Raw genomic sequence first — 12,743 nt, 5'->3', positions numbered from 1 at the left:
AGACACGACATCACACGTTTGGGACGCACAGCGGTGGCCCCCACGCAGACGGTGGGCTCTGGGCGGTGGGGACGCGTCAGCGTGGTCGCGTCACCCGCCACGTGGTCCCGCGCGATGGTAAGTGTCGCTGCGGGCGAGGCTGTGCGTCGGGCGCTCGGGGAACGTGGGAAACCTCTGTGTTTCCTGCTCAATTGTGACCCTCAACTGCTCTAAAAATAGAGTCTGTTAAAACACTTAAAAAAATAAAAGTACACGTGGGTCCGGAGAGGCTGGGTCTCAGCGTGGACCTGGCCGCGGTGGTCCCGGGCGCAGGGCAAGGGGCCCGGCCCTGGGCGTCCGCAGGGCCGCCTCTGAGTGCGTGTGCGCTGGGCGGGCTGCTCCTCGTCCCCCGCGGCCCGCGGCCCTGCAGCCTCAGCCGGGCTCTCGGGCACGGTCGCCTCCGCTCACTGGCAGGCTCACCCTCTGCCGCAAACCAGCAGGAGATCCAACCTGTGGGCCGCGGAGGGAGGGCGCCCGGGGCGCGTGGAGGATGGCGGCCTGACCCAGGTCCGGGCACCACCTGGGGCCGCACAGCCCACCTGGACAGCCTCAGGGCCTCCCCTGTCTGTAGGGTCAGCCGAGAGCCTGTAGGCGACAGTCACACTCCGTCCTCAGTGTCCTTCTCCCCTGGGACACTCCCTTTCCTTTGCCACCGAGCCCCCTACCCCAGGGGAGACCCGTGGAGCCCGCGGTTTGCTTTCCTCCCTAGGTGTGGAGTCGAGGGGCCCGGCCCTGCCCAGGGTGTTCTTGGGGCCCCACGAGGACTCTGCCAGCATGACACAGCCTGTTCGGACTGGAGTTCGGGGGGCGGAGGGCGTGGGGCCTCCCAGAAACCCCTGGGAGCAGCCAGGGGGGAGCCGGGCTTGCGGCGTGGGTGCAGGGGTGGCGCGTGGCCGGCAGGGCAGCTGCAGGCTCCTCCTCTTGGTGGACCCCCTCAGCCACCCCGTGTGTTCGACTTGGTGTGTTTTTCTTGGCTTGAGTGAACAGGATGGGTTGCACTCTTTGTAATTTTTGGAACTGAAGGTATTTTTAACACATGCAACCGGCATCGTGGGAACGTCCTGAGGTTGCCGGCGTGTCTGGAGTCTCCAGTCTGCCCCGTCCCGCCCCCGCCTCCCTCCCAGCTCGGTGGATGTCTGCTCCTGTTCACTTAGGCTTCAAACTAAGGCGTGGACAGAACTGAGGAGACGAGCCCCCGCCCTCCACAGTCACTTCTTTCTCCTGCCCCCGACCTGTGAAAGCAGAGGGGCCCGGCCACCTGGCATGTTCCAGGCGGGCAGGTGGGGGCCTCCTGGCCCCTTGTCAGCTGACTGCGGGCTCCCGTTGGGAAGGCGCCAAGCAGAACTGAGACACATCACGAGGGATCGAGTTAGCAAGGTGGGGCGGTCCCTGGCAGCCTCGTGGTTAGGATTCTGCACTCTCACTGCTGTGGCCCAGGTCCAGTCCCTGGTCGGGGAACTGGGGTTCCGCTAAGGAAGGTGTGTTGGTCATTACTGCTGTGTAGCAAACTCAGCAGCTTACACAGCACCGTGTCCCCGGGTGAGTCAGGAGGAGCCCTGGTCTCATGGGAAGATCCCACCAGAAACGAAAGGTTCCCTGTGGACCCTGCTCCCAGCGCGTCGCCTGTTGTGTGGGCCCCAAACATCTTCTCTGGCCCATCAGTGCTCTCGTAACTTCGGTTCCCGCGTCTTTCGTCGCAGAGACGTCTAAGTGTTCGTGAACGCAGACTGATCGGTGCTTTCGTCCCGGCTCCTCAAAGCTGCGTTGTGTGTACCTGTGCCACGTTTCCTGTTTCCTTCGTTTCCTTCCGTCTCTCACCAGCGTCGAAATGGTGTCAGAACCGTGGCCGCTGTGACGCCTGCGGCGCTGGCTGTGTTGCTGTTGGACCGTCGGCTGGGACAGCGGCGGTGTCACCTCCTCCCAGGACCCGAGCGCACGCTCCCAGCAACGGCTCCACAGCGAACACTGAGACCGGGGATCTTGTCACGCGTGAGGCGTGTCTCCTGCATCCCGTGATTGTTCAAGGTGGCTCTTTCCCAGGTGACCAGATGACCTTCCCTTTGACCTGGATACAGTCTGCTCAGCTTTGCTGGAGTTCGAAGAATTCGTTCTACACCTAGTGACTGTCGGTCACGGTCTCAGGCCAGACAGCAGGTGTCCACTGGCCGTGCAGGACCTAGGCCACTGGGGGGCCCCCAGGAAGATGAAGAGCAGGCACAGACGGAGCCTACAGCAGCCAGCGGCGGGGGCGGCTCACGTGTGCCCTGCTCTCGGCCGTCCGCTTGTGGGACCCAGACGTGGCCCTGGTGCTGTCGGCCCTGCCCAGAGCGGCTGTCGTGGCTCCCAGGACCGTCCTTCTGATGCCCCGCCACAAGGTCCGGTGCCTGACCTTCACAAGGAGCAGGGGTCCTGAGGTAACGCACGTCACGAGCAGAAGCCCTGTCAACAGTGAGACCACCTGGCGCAGCGTCGTGTATCGTGATACCTCACTTATCAGAACAGAGAACCCAGCTGAAGCACCACACAGCCACTTACCCACTTAGGCTCCCTTTGGGGAAGAAGAACATCTCTCGGTCTCTGATTTATCCCTTTAACTGAATTCTAACTATCAGCCCTTGACAGCATATTTAAACCCAGACACAATGGTTTTGTAGCGTTACCTCTGTCTTTGGACACAAATATGAGTATTTTCTTGACCTGAAAGGTACACGATGGTTGAAGTATACCTAGACTAGCAGAGGGGGGTCACCTGAGCAACCTTGGGCCGTGCCTGGACCCGCCTCCCTCTGGCCGCTGCACCGCCCCAGAGGCTGGCGGGGTGAAGGGGAGGAGTCCTCGGAGGCGGTGAGGAGGTGGGCTTCCTCACCCCGCATCACATCCGATGGGCTGGAGGCAGGGTGCTGAGGGGGTCCCTCCTCCGGCTCCATAAGGTGTCACAGGACACCCAGGCGCCTGGTGCCCGTTGGGGTCCTGAGCCCGGCCGGCCTCGGAGGGTCGGGTGGGCCCTCCCTGGGCCCCACCTGGACTGAATGTCCAGCAAGACCCTCTCAGGTGTAACCCCCTCTCAGGGATCCTGAGAGAGTTGTGGGTGATCTGGAGTCCTTCTACCTGGACAGCTGGTCTCTGCCATGGGCTGGGGTCCCCTGCGTGTCACGAAACCTGGGGGTGGGTGTCCAGGAAGTACAACACCTCCGCCCCCAGGACCTGCTCTGGGGGTCGCTCAGCGCTTAGGCCCTGGGGCTGCGGGGCAGGGGGCAGTGCAGCCAGCAGGCGTCTCTGGTCCCAGCCCAGGACCAAGCCCCTTGGGTGGACCATGCCCCAGGCCCTGGTGGACGCGCCGCTCAGATCTAGAAGTAGGTTTCTATTGTCCAGCGTCTGAGACACTGGGGCCTCTCAGGCGTGTACCTACAGGGCAGGCCGCGGGGCAACTCCCAAGCCCACCCAGACGCTGTAACAGGTGCCCAGCCCCTCCCTGGGTGTCGGTGGAGCCTGAGTGAGGAACCCAGAGCGGTGTCAGGACATTTTGGGGGTGACGGGTATGTTTATTACCATGATTGTTCGTCAAGCTGTACATTTTAAATATGTGCAGTTTCTTGTGTACCAGTTACACCTCAGAAAAGCTGTTTTAAAATAAAACAACTAAAGCAGAAAAATTTTAAATAAGATCCAGAGTCTCACAACATGAGAATTCCCAGGTTTCAATAGAAAATCATGCATCATCCCAAGAACCACAAAGTAGTTAGTTCTTGGTAGGACAAGACAGTTGAATGAAGCTGAATGAAAATACAGAGATTGGCAGATGGATTTAAAAACATGCCCTAACTCTATGCCATCTACAAGAAATCCGTGTCAATCTATTTTGTACAAATACTAATCAAAGGAAAGCATGAGGGGCTACGTCCGATGAAGTAGACTTCAAGGCAGAGAAAATTATCTGGAAAACAGATTGACATTATATGATAATAAAGGTCAATCCACCAAGAAGACATAGCAGTCCTAAATGTGTCTGCATCAAACAACAGAGCTACAAAATACATAAAACAAAAACTGATACAGCTCAAAGGAAAAGTAGACAAACCCACAGTTGCAATTGGAGACTTCAACACCCCTCTGTCCACAGCTGATAGAAGAACTAGACCAAAAAATCGGCAAGGAAATCAAAGAAACAACAACACCATCAACCAACAGGAGCTGATTGACATTTAGTGAACATTTTATCCCAACAAGCACAGCATACACATTCCTTCCAGGTGCCCTTGGAACATATGCCACGATAGACCACGTCCTGGGCCATGAGACAAACCTCAACCATTTCCTAAAGTTTGACGAACAGATTCTCCAACCACAATGGATACAAACTAGATATCAGTATGAGAGAGAAGAGGAAAACCGCCAAACACTTGGAAACCAAGTAACACACTTATACATAATCTCTGGGGGGGGAGGGGGGGGTACGGAAGGATCTCAAGGGAAATTTAAAAAAATACATTGAACTACATTAAAATAAAATACAGCAGGTCAAAACTTGTGAACACATAAAACAGTACTGGAAGAAATGTATAGCACTAAATGTATGTGTTAGAAAAGTGGGAAAGTCTCAAATCCATAATCTAAGCTCAAACCCCACCACGCTAGGAAAAGAAGGACAAAATAAACCCAACGCAAGCAGAAGGATGAAAGTAATAAAAATACGAGCCGGGATCAATGAAACTGGAAACAAAAATAGTAGAGAAAATCAATGGAAAAAGAGTTGGTTCTTTGAAAAGATCGATAAAATTGATAAAGCTCTAGCAGCACTGACGAAGAAGACACAAATCGCCGATATCAGGAATGAAACGGGACATTTCTAGGACCCTGCAGACATCAGAAGGATAACTAGGGAAAATTACAAACAACTCTATACACAGAAATTTGACAACATAGATGAAATGAACCAACACTTAAAATACACACACACACAAACTACCACAACTTGCCCAATATGAAGCAGACAATTGAATAACTATATAAAGGAAATTGAATTCGTAATTTTAAAACTCCCAAAAAAGAAATCTCCAGGCCCATATAGTTTCAGTGAAGAATTCTCAAAAAATTGTTAAGGAAGAATTAATACCACTTCTATAGAGTCTCTTCTAGAAAATAGAAAAGGAGGGAACACGTCCCGATTTGTTTTGTGCTGCTTGAGTTACTCTGCTCTCAAAACCAGAAAAAGTACCAAAAAAAAATAAAATCGCGGAACATTATCCCTCATAAATATCGGCACACAAATCCTTAACGGAATATTAGCAAATAAAATTCATCGATGCATAAAGATAATTATAAACACCACAACCAAGGCTGGTTTGTTCCTAGGATGCCGGGCTGTTTCAACATTTAGAGCAATCGCAGGAATCCACCCTACTGACAGGCTATTAAGAAGAAAAGTCACATGATCATGTCAATGGATGCAGAGAAAGCACTCAGCAAAATTCAATACTTATTAATGATAAAAATTCTAAAAATGGAAATAAAGCAGAGAAAACCGCAAATCAGAAAGGCACATGCACCCCAACATTCACTGCAGCACTGTTTACAACAGCCAGGTCATGGAAGCAACCTAACGTCCCTCAACAGAGGAACGGATGGAGAAGATGTGGCACAGATATACAATGGAATATTACTCAGCTGTAAAAAGGAACGAAATTGGGCCATTTGTAGAGACATGGATGGACCTAGAGACTGTCATACAGAGTGAAGTGAGTCAGAAAGAGAAAAACAAATATCGTATATGAACACATATATGCGGAATCTAGAAAAATGGTATAAGTCAACCGGTTTGCAAGGCAGAAATAGAGACACAGATGTAGAGAACAAACATATGGACACCAAGCGGGGAAAGCGGGGTGGCGGGGGCAGCGGGGAGATAAATTGGGAGATTGGGATTGCCGTGTATACGTTACTAATAAGAAAAAAATATCAAATTGTACACTTCACATATATGCAGTTTATGGTATGTCAATTGTATCTCCATAAAAGTTCTTTAAAAAAAAAAAGAAAGGAGGAACCTCCTCAACTTGATGAAGAGCACCTACACAATACCTACAGCTAGCCTTTGCTTTATGGTGAAAGACTACGTGCTCTTCCTCCAAGGTCAAGAATAAGACAAGGACGTCTGCTCTCCCCACTCTTACTCAACACAGTGCTAGAAGTGAGAGCCAGAGCAATAAGGCAAGAAAAGGAAATAAAAGCCATGCAGATAGGAAAGGAAGAAATAAAACTGCCCCTGCTTGCAGATGACCTGACTGTAGGTAGAAAATCCCAAGGAATCTGAAAACAAACAAACAAAAATCCTCCCAAAGCTAATACTTGAGGTTGGCAAGGTCACGGGACATAAGATAAACTTTCCAAAAATTAATTGTATCTCTGTGTGGTAGCAATAAACACATACCATTTGAAATTGTTCACAAAATGAAATACGTGGAAATCTAACCGAACACATACAGAATTTGGACACAGAAAACTGTACAACACTGATGGAAGAAACAAGGAATGAGTTATCCATACGTACAACCACCTGGATGAGTCACCAGAGAAACACCAATCCCAGAAGGTTGAACACTACAGGCAGACCTCAGAGATACCGAGGGTTTGGTACCACACCACCGAAATAAAGAGAATATTGCAATAAAGTTAGTCACACAAATTTTTTGATTTCCCAGTGCGAATAAAAGCTATGTTTACGCTAGACTGTAGTCTATCACGGGTGCAACAGCGTTATGTCTGAAAAGGCAACGTACATACTTGATTTTAAAATACTTTATTGCTAAAAAGTGCTAACCATCATCTGAGCTTTCGCCAAGTCATGGTCATGACATCAAAGGTCACTGACCACAGATCGCCATACAGATATAATAATAATGAAAAAATTTGAAATATTGCGAGAATTACGGAAATGTGACACAGAGACACAAAGTGAGCAAATACTGTTGGGGAAGTGGCACCAACAGGCTTGCTCTACTCAGGGTTGCTGCAAACCTTCAATTTGTAAAAAAAAAGCTGTATCTGTGAAGTGCAGTACAGCGAGGTGTGCCTGCATATGATTCCATCTCTATTTATATAATTGTCGACATGAAAAAATTATAAAAAAGGAGAAGAGACGAGTGGTTGCTAGGAGGTAGAGGGGGGTGGGGGCAGGAGGGCAGTGGGTGTGGCTATCCTGGCCATAAAAGGCCACAGCAGGGGTCCTGTGGGGATGCCCTGCCTTCTGTCCTGACCGAGCCAGCACGGGCATCCGGGTCGAGATGTCACCACAGCTCTGCAATATGTGACCCTCGGGAGGGGCTGGGTGAAGGGCACCCGAGGGATGGCATGGCCCAGGGTGGTCGCCTTGCCCGGGGCCTGCGTGGGCGGCTGCCCGCTGGTCTCCCCTCCCAGAGCCCGGTTATCTTCTGCTCTCAGTGCAGGCCAGGCTCCCTCTTGGGTCACAGTTGCCAAAGAAACTCGTTGCACCACAGCACGGTTTCCACACATCTGGGGAGCGGGCCCGTAGGGGCAGGGACCTGCGGAGGGGCTGGGAGGGGCCTCTCCACGTCCCAGGTGGCACCGCCTCGGGGCTGGCGCGCCCCACGTGCCCCGTGCGGGGAGCCCCTGCCTGCCCGCATCTGGGTGGCCCGACCCCGCCCAGGTCGTCCAGGGGAGGGTGGAGGCGTGGGGCCTCACGGCTGCAGCGCCCTCGAGCCCGCGGCTGGCTCTCCAGCCGGCGGCCACAGCCAGCGAGTGTGGGAAACCTCCGCAGGAGTTGCTTCAGCGCCGTGTCCTCCGTCTGCATCTTGCCGTCCTTCCTGCCCTCCTTCCGTCAGGGGCCCCCCGCCTCTCTTCCAGAACCGCCGAGCCCCGCAGCCGTCTGCAGCCTCCCGGGGGTCTGGATGGCTGCTGACCGCACCCCGGTGTTGCCCCAGAACGCGGGTCTGGTCACGCGCCCCCCAAAGCACGGTCCCGTCCCCGGCCAACGCCCCCCCCCCGCCCCTCTCTTCTTGGAGCCGGGCTTCGCCGGTGCATCGAACCCCCAGGGCGGAGACTTCGAGGCGCTGCCTCCCCCCTCGCCCCCCACCCCCACCCGGCACGAGGACGTCTGTCCCTGCGTCTTCCCGCTGCGGGGGGTGTGTCCTCAGGGCTCGTTCCCAGAGGTGGGGTCGCAGATCCCAGCGGACGGGGGTGTGCTGTTCCACAGGTGCCGCCGCGGGAGCGTGTGCGGCCCACCTGCGCCCGCGGCCTCTGGCCGGGAGCTGGGCACCGCCCTGGCGTGAGCGAGCCTGGGCACCCGGCCCGCGTGGACGCTGGGTGTCGGGCGTCGTCGGCACGGTGCCCGCCCTCCTGTCTCCCCCTGGACTGTTGAGAGTCTTTATCCGTCGGGACAATGGCCCGTGACCCCCAGGTGCCCCTCCCCCCACTCCCTGTCCTCTCTTACGCTCCCTTTTTTCATGGGCAGGGATGCGATCTTATGTCGCTGAGTGTGTGTCTTTCCTTTTACTGTGTGTAGAGTCTGAGTCCCCACGCCCCGCCTGCAAAGGAATTCGCCCACGTTTCAGCGTGTCGTGCCTGTGTGCTTTCGTTCTTTGATTTTGATACTTGGTCTGTTGCAGTTTTGTTTTGTAAAGGTGTGAGGTGGGCATCTAATTTTACCTGTTTCTAAATGACTTCCCAGCTCTCCCAGTGTCATTTATTTTTAGGAAGCCCACCTTTCCTCTGCCTTTGTTATATATTGACTCTCCAAATGGACTTGGGTCTGTTCCTGAATCTTTTATGTCTGTGCGAGCCAGGTGCGTCATTTAAAAGTGTGCAGTCAGGAGAAGCACGTGATGAGTGCGTTGCTGGCTCTTTGGCTCACGAGACTGGGAGTGGTGTTCTCCATCGGGACCACTCCATCCCAGGGCTCAGCGGCTGTGTGGACACGCAGGGCTGGGCCACCCTGTCCCTCCTGCCCGTCTGCTCACGGCCCGACCTGCGCTGTGATCATTGCGGGTCCAGTGGGGCCCTTGTCCTCTCCAAGCCCGGGCCGCCTGCTCGATGCCGGTGCCTCTCTCCCCAGAGAACATTCTCCAGAGGGATCTGTCTTTGGAAGCGCTGGGGCAGCTGGCATTTTGGTGAGAAGGCAGAGAAATTTCTATTTCGTCGCGAATCTGTTCTGGGAAAATGTGTCTCTCGTTGTGCTGATGGAGGTCTGCTCATCTGCCAGACGCTGTGAGGCGGCTTCTTAACCCAAGTGTTGAATTCCCCTCTGATTCTCAAGCCTCACACCAGCTTTGAGGCAACTTCTTAGGAAGTCTGACAAACTGAAAATAAAAATAGAAGCCTTATTATTGCTACCTAATTAGGTGAGTGCCTGGCTTCCTGGGCTGCTGGGATGTAAACTCTGAACAAAATGGACTGTGTTTTCCTTTTCAGGATGTTGTGTCCGAGCTCGCGTCACTGAGTTTACACTCAGAAGATTTTAGTTGTCTTTCTGCAAACCCTGGCCTTTTCTGTTTGCTCCATTTGCCTCTTCGCACCGTGGAAGACCCTTCCCTGCGAGAATCCTGCCCGGCAGAGCCCAGGCGTGGTTTCTGGCCAGGAGCTTGTGCTCCAGGCCTGAACGTAGCAGTGGGGAGGCCGAGAGCTTCCTGCCTGCCTCCTGCTCGGAATTCCAGATGCTGCTCTGGCCACGGGGCGGGCCGGCGCTGCAGACGCGACTCACCATTAGTCAGCTTGCGGCAGAACAGGACCTTCGGGTCCCCACTGAGCGCGGGGCGCCGGGCAGGGCGGCTGCGGCGGCACGAGGAGCCGGTTTGGGGCAGGGCCGCCAGCTCCTCCCTGCCAGGCAGACGCCCCTCGGCCGGGTGCGGACGCCGCGGCCCTGGGCTCCCGCTCTTCTCCTCAGCTTGGCGACCAAGGAAATCTAACCTAACCCTAAGCTTAACCCTAACCCTACCCGGGTCCCAGGAGTCAAGCTTCCAGGGCATGAAAGTTCCTGCTTCCAGAACCCCTTCCCGGCACCAGCTGGTGGGCAGCTTCCTGCTGTCCCTCTGGGGCTCCTCATGTGTGTGCCAGCACGTGTGTGTCCCCTGGGTGCCTTAGGCACACGCCAGCACACGTGTGTGTGTGCGTGCAGAAGAGCGTTTTCTCGTGGGCCACCTTTTCCGCCCACAAGCCTGTAACTCTGTCTGGGGTTTTTTTTGTTGTTGTTGTTTTATGATAACAACACATCCTGAGATCTGCCCTCTTTTTTTTTTTTTTTAATATTTATTTATTTGGCAGCGCTGGGTCTTAGTTGCGACACATGGGATCTCTGCTGCGGCACGTGGGATCTAGTTCCCCGAGCAGGGATCAAACCCGGCCCCCCTGCATTGGGAGCGGGGAGTCTTAGCCACTGGGACCACCAGGGACGTCCCCAAGATCTGCCCTCGAAACAAACGTTTTACAGTTTTGTTAACTGTGGGCACATCATACAGGAGGGCCTGGAACTTAATCATCCTGCGGAACCGAGACTTTATACCTACTGGATTATTTTTATTACTTTTTTTTTAAGGAATTGTAGTAAAATATACATAACACGATGTTTACCATCTTAACCATTTTTTTAAATATGTTTTTTTTAATTTATTAATTTATTTATTTTTATTTATTGGCTGCGTTGGGTCTTCGTTGCTGCACACGGGCTTTCTCTCGTTGCTGCGAGCGGGGGCTACTCTTCATTGTGGTGCGCAGGCTCCTCATCGTAGTGGCTTCTCTTGTGGTGGAGCACGGGCCGCAGGCGCATGGGCTTCAGTCGTTGCAGCACATGGGCTCAGTCGTTGTGGCTCACAGGCTCTAGAGCACAGGCTCAATAGTTGTGGTGCACGGGCTTCGTTGCTCCGTGGCACGTGGAATCTTCCCAGGGCAGGGCTCGAACCCGTGTCCCCTGCATTGGCAGGCGGGTTCTTTACCACTGCGCCACCAGGGAAGTCCCATCTTAACCATTTGTAAGTGCCCAGCTCAGTGGCATTAAGCACATTCACACTGTTGTGCAACCTTCCCCACCATCACCTCTAGAACTTTCCATGTTCCCAAACTGACACTCTGTCCCTGTTCAACCCTGAGTCCCCTCTCCCCACCCCCCAGTCCCCCGGACCGTCTGCTTTCTGTCTCTATGAATCTGACGACGCCAGGGACCTCACGTAAGCGGGATCGCATAGGATCCGTCCTCTGCGTCTGGCTGTTTCGCTGAGCGTCATGTGGTCAGGGTTCAGCCCTGTTGTAGCCTGTGTCACAAGGTCCCTCTTCTTAAGGCCACACAGCATTCTATCGTATGGACAGTCCGCACGCTCACAGTGCCCCTGGCAGGACCCGGAGGCGAAGGCGAAGGGAGCAAGGGGAGGAGCCGAGAGGAGCCCACGCAGGGAGCGGCCTGAGGCCTCAGCAGCTGCAGGAGGCCACCCAGGTGTGCCCAGCTGTGCCAGGTGTGCCAGGTGCCCTCCTCGCCCCAGGGCCAGCCAACTCCTCATTCCACACACAGTGGACGCAGCTCCTGCCCTTGTCTCTCCTTCCTCCCAGATGGTGGAGATGGACAGTAAATCCCAGCGATCAGGGAAAGAGAGTGACCTTAGGGTCCAGTAACTCTGCTCCGCTGAACATTTACTGCAGGGGCGAAAACCTGTGTCCACATGAAGACTTGTCCCGACTGCTGGTACCAGCCTGTTCGTAACAGACAAAAAGTAGAAACAACCCAGCTGACCACGGACAGACGGGTGGACAACAAGACGCGGTCCCTTCAGGCCATGGAAGGAACTTGTGACACAGGCCGCCCCGTGGACGATCCTTGAGAGCTGACGCCCAGTGACATAAGGCAGACACCAAGGGCCACATGGTGTGTGATCCCGTTAGAGGACATGTCCAGCGTGGGCAGGTTCGTAGAGCTCGGAAGTAGAGCAGTGACTGGCAGGGGCTGCGGGCGGGGGGCGGGGAGTGGGGAGTGACTGCTAACGGGTTTCTTTCGGGGGGTGGAGACGGGTGACGGATGCACCGCTTGGGAATGTACTGACATCCACTGAATTACACCCTTTATAAGGGTGGGTCTCCTGGCATGTGAATTATGCCCCAATAGGACACCTTGCCAAATGTGCTCAGGCCTTGAATGTCCTGGACGCCTCTGAGTGTCACACGCTGGGTGTGGAACTGTACGGTAGAGAATTTCTCAATAAAGCTGTTATTTAAAAAAAGCATAGGCACATGACCAGGGGACTGGGGCGAGCGTGATGTGTTGAGGGGAGGCGAGGAGGCCTGCGGGCGGAGTCTGGGGTAAAGGAGCAGCTGAGGCCGGCGTGGAAGCCAGGGCTCAGCTCCTCTGGCGGGGATGTGTGCACGGTGAGGATGGAGCCTGGCGCCTGGAGCCTGGACCGCGGCTCTGAGGGTCCCCACCGAGGGCGGTGGCGAGCGTGGGCCAGACCCAAGGCCCGAGCCGGGATGGTGCCGACGAGGGGGCGCTGGGTGGTGTCACGGGGTGAACTGTGTCCCCTCAATTCATGTGCTAGAGCCCTAACCCAGGGCCTCGGAATGGGACCATACGTGGAGGTGGGCCTTTATGTTTTATTTTTAATTTTTTTTGGCCTTGCCGCTTGGCTGTGGGGTCTCAGTTCCCTGACCAGGGATTGAACCCAGGCTTTCGGCAGTGAGAGCACGAAGTCCTAACCACTGGACCACCAGGGAGGGAA

Source organism: Hippopotamus amphibius, chromosome 8 (assembly GCF_030028045.1).
Source record: "Hippopotamus amphibius kiboko isolate mHipAmp2 chromosome 8, mHipAmp2.hap2, whole genome shotgun sequence".
Taxonomy (NCBI): domain Eukaryota; kingdom Metazoa; phylum Chordata; class Mammalia; order Artiodactyla; family Hippopotamidae; genus Hippopotamus; species Hippopotamus amphibius.
The sequence above is the reverse complement of the archived record's forward strand: the minus strand, read 5'-3'. Positions refer to the sequence as shown.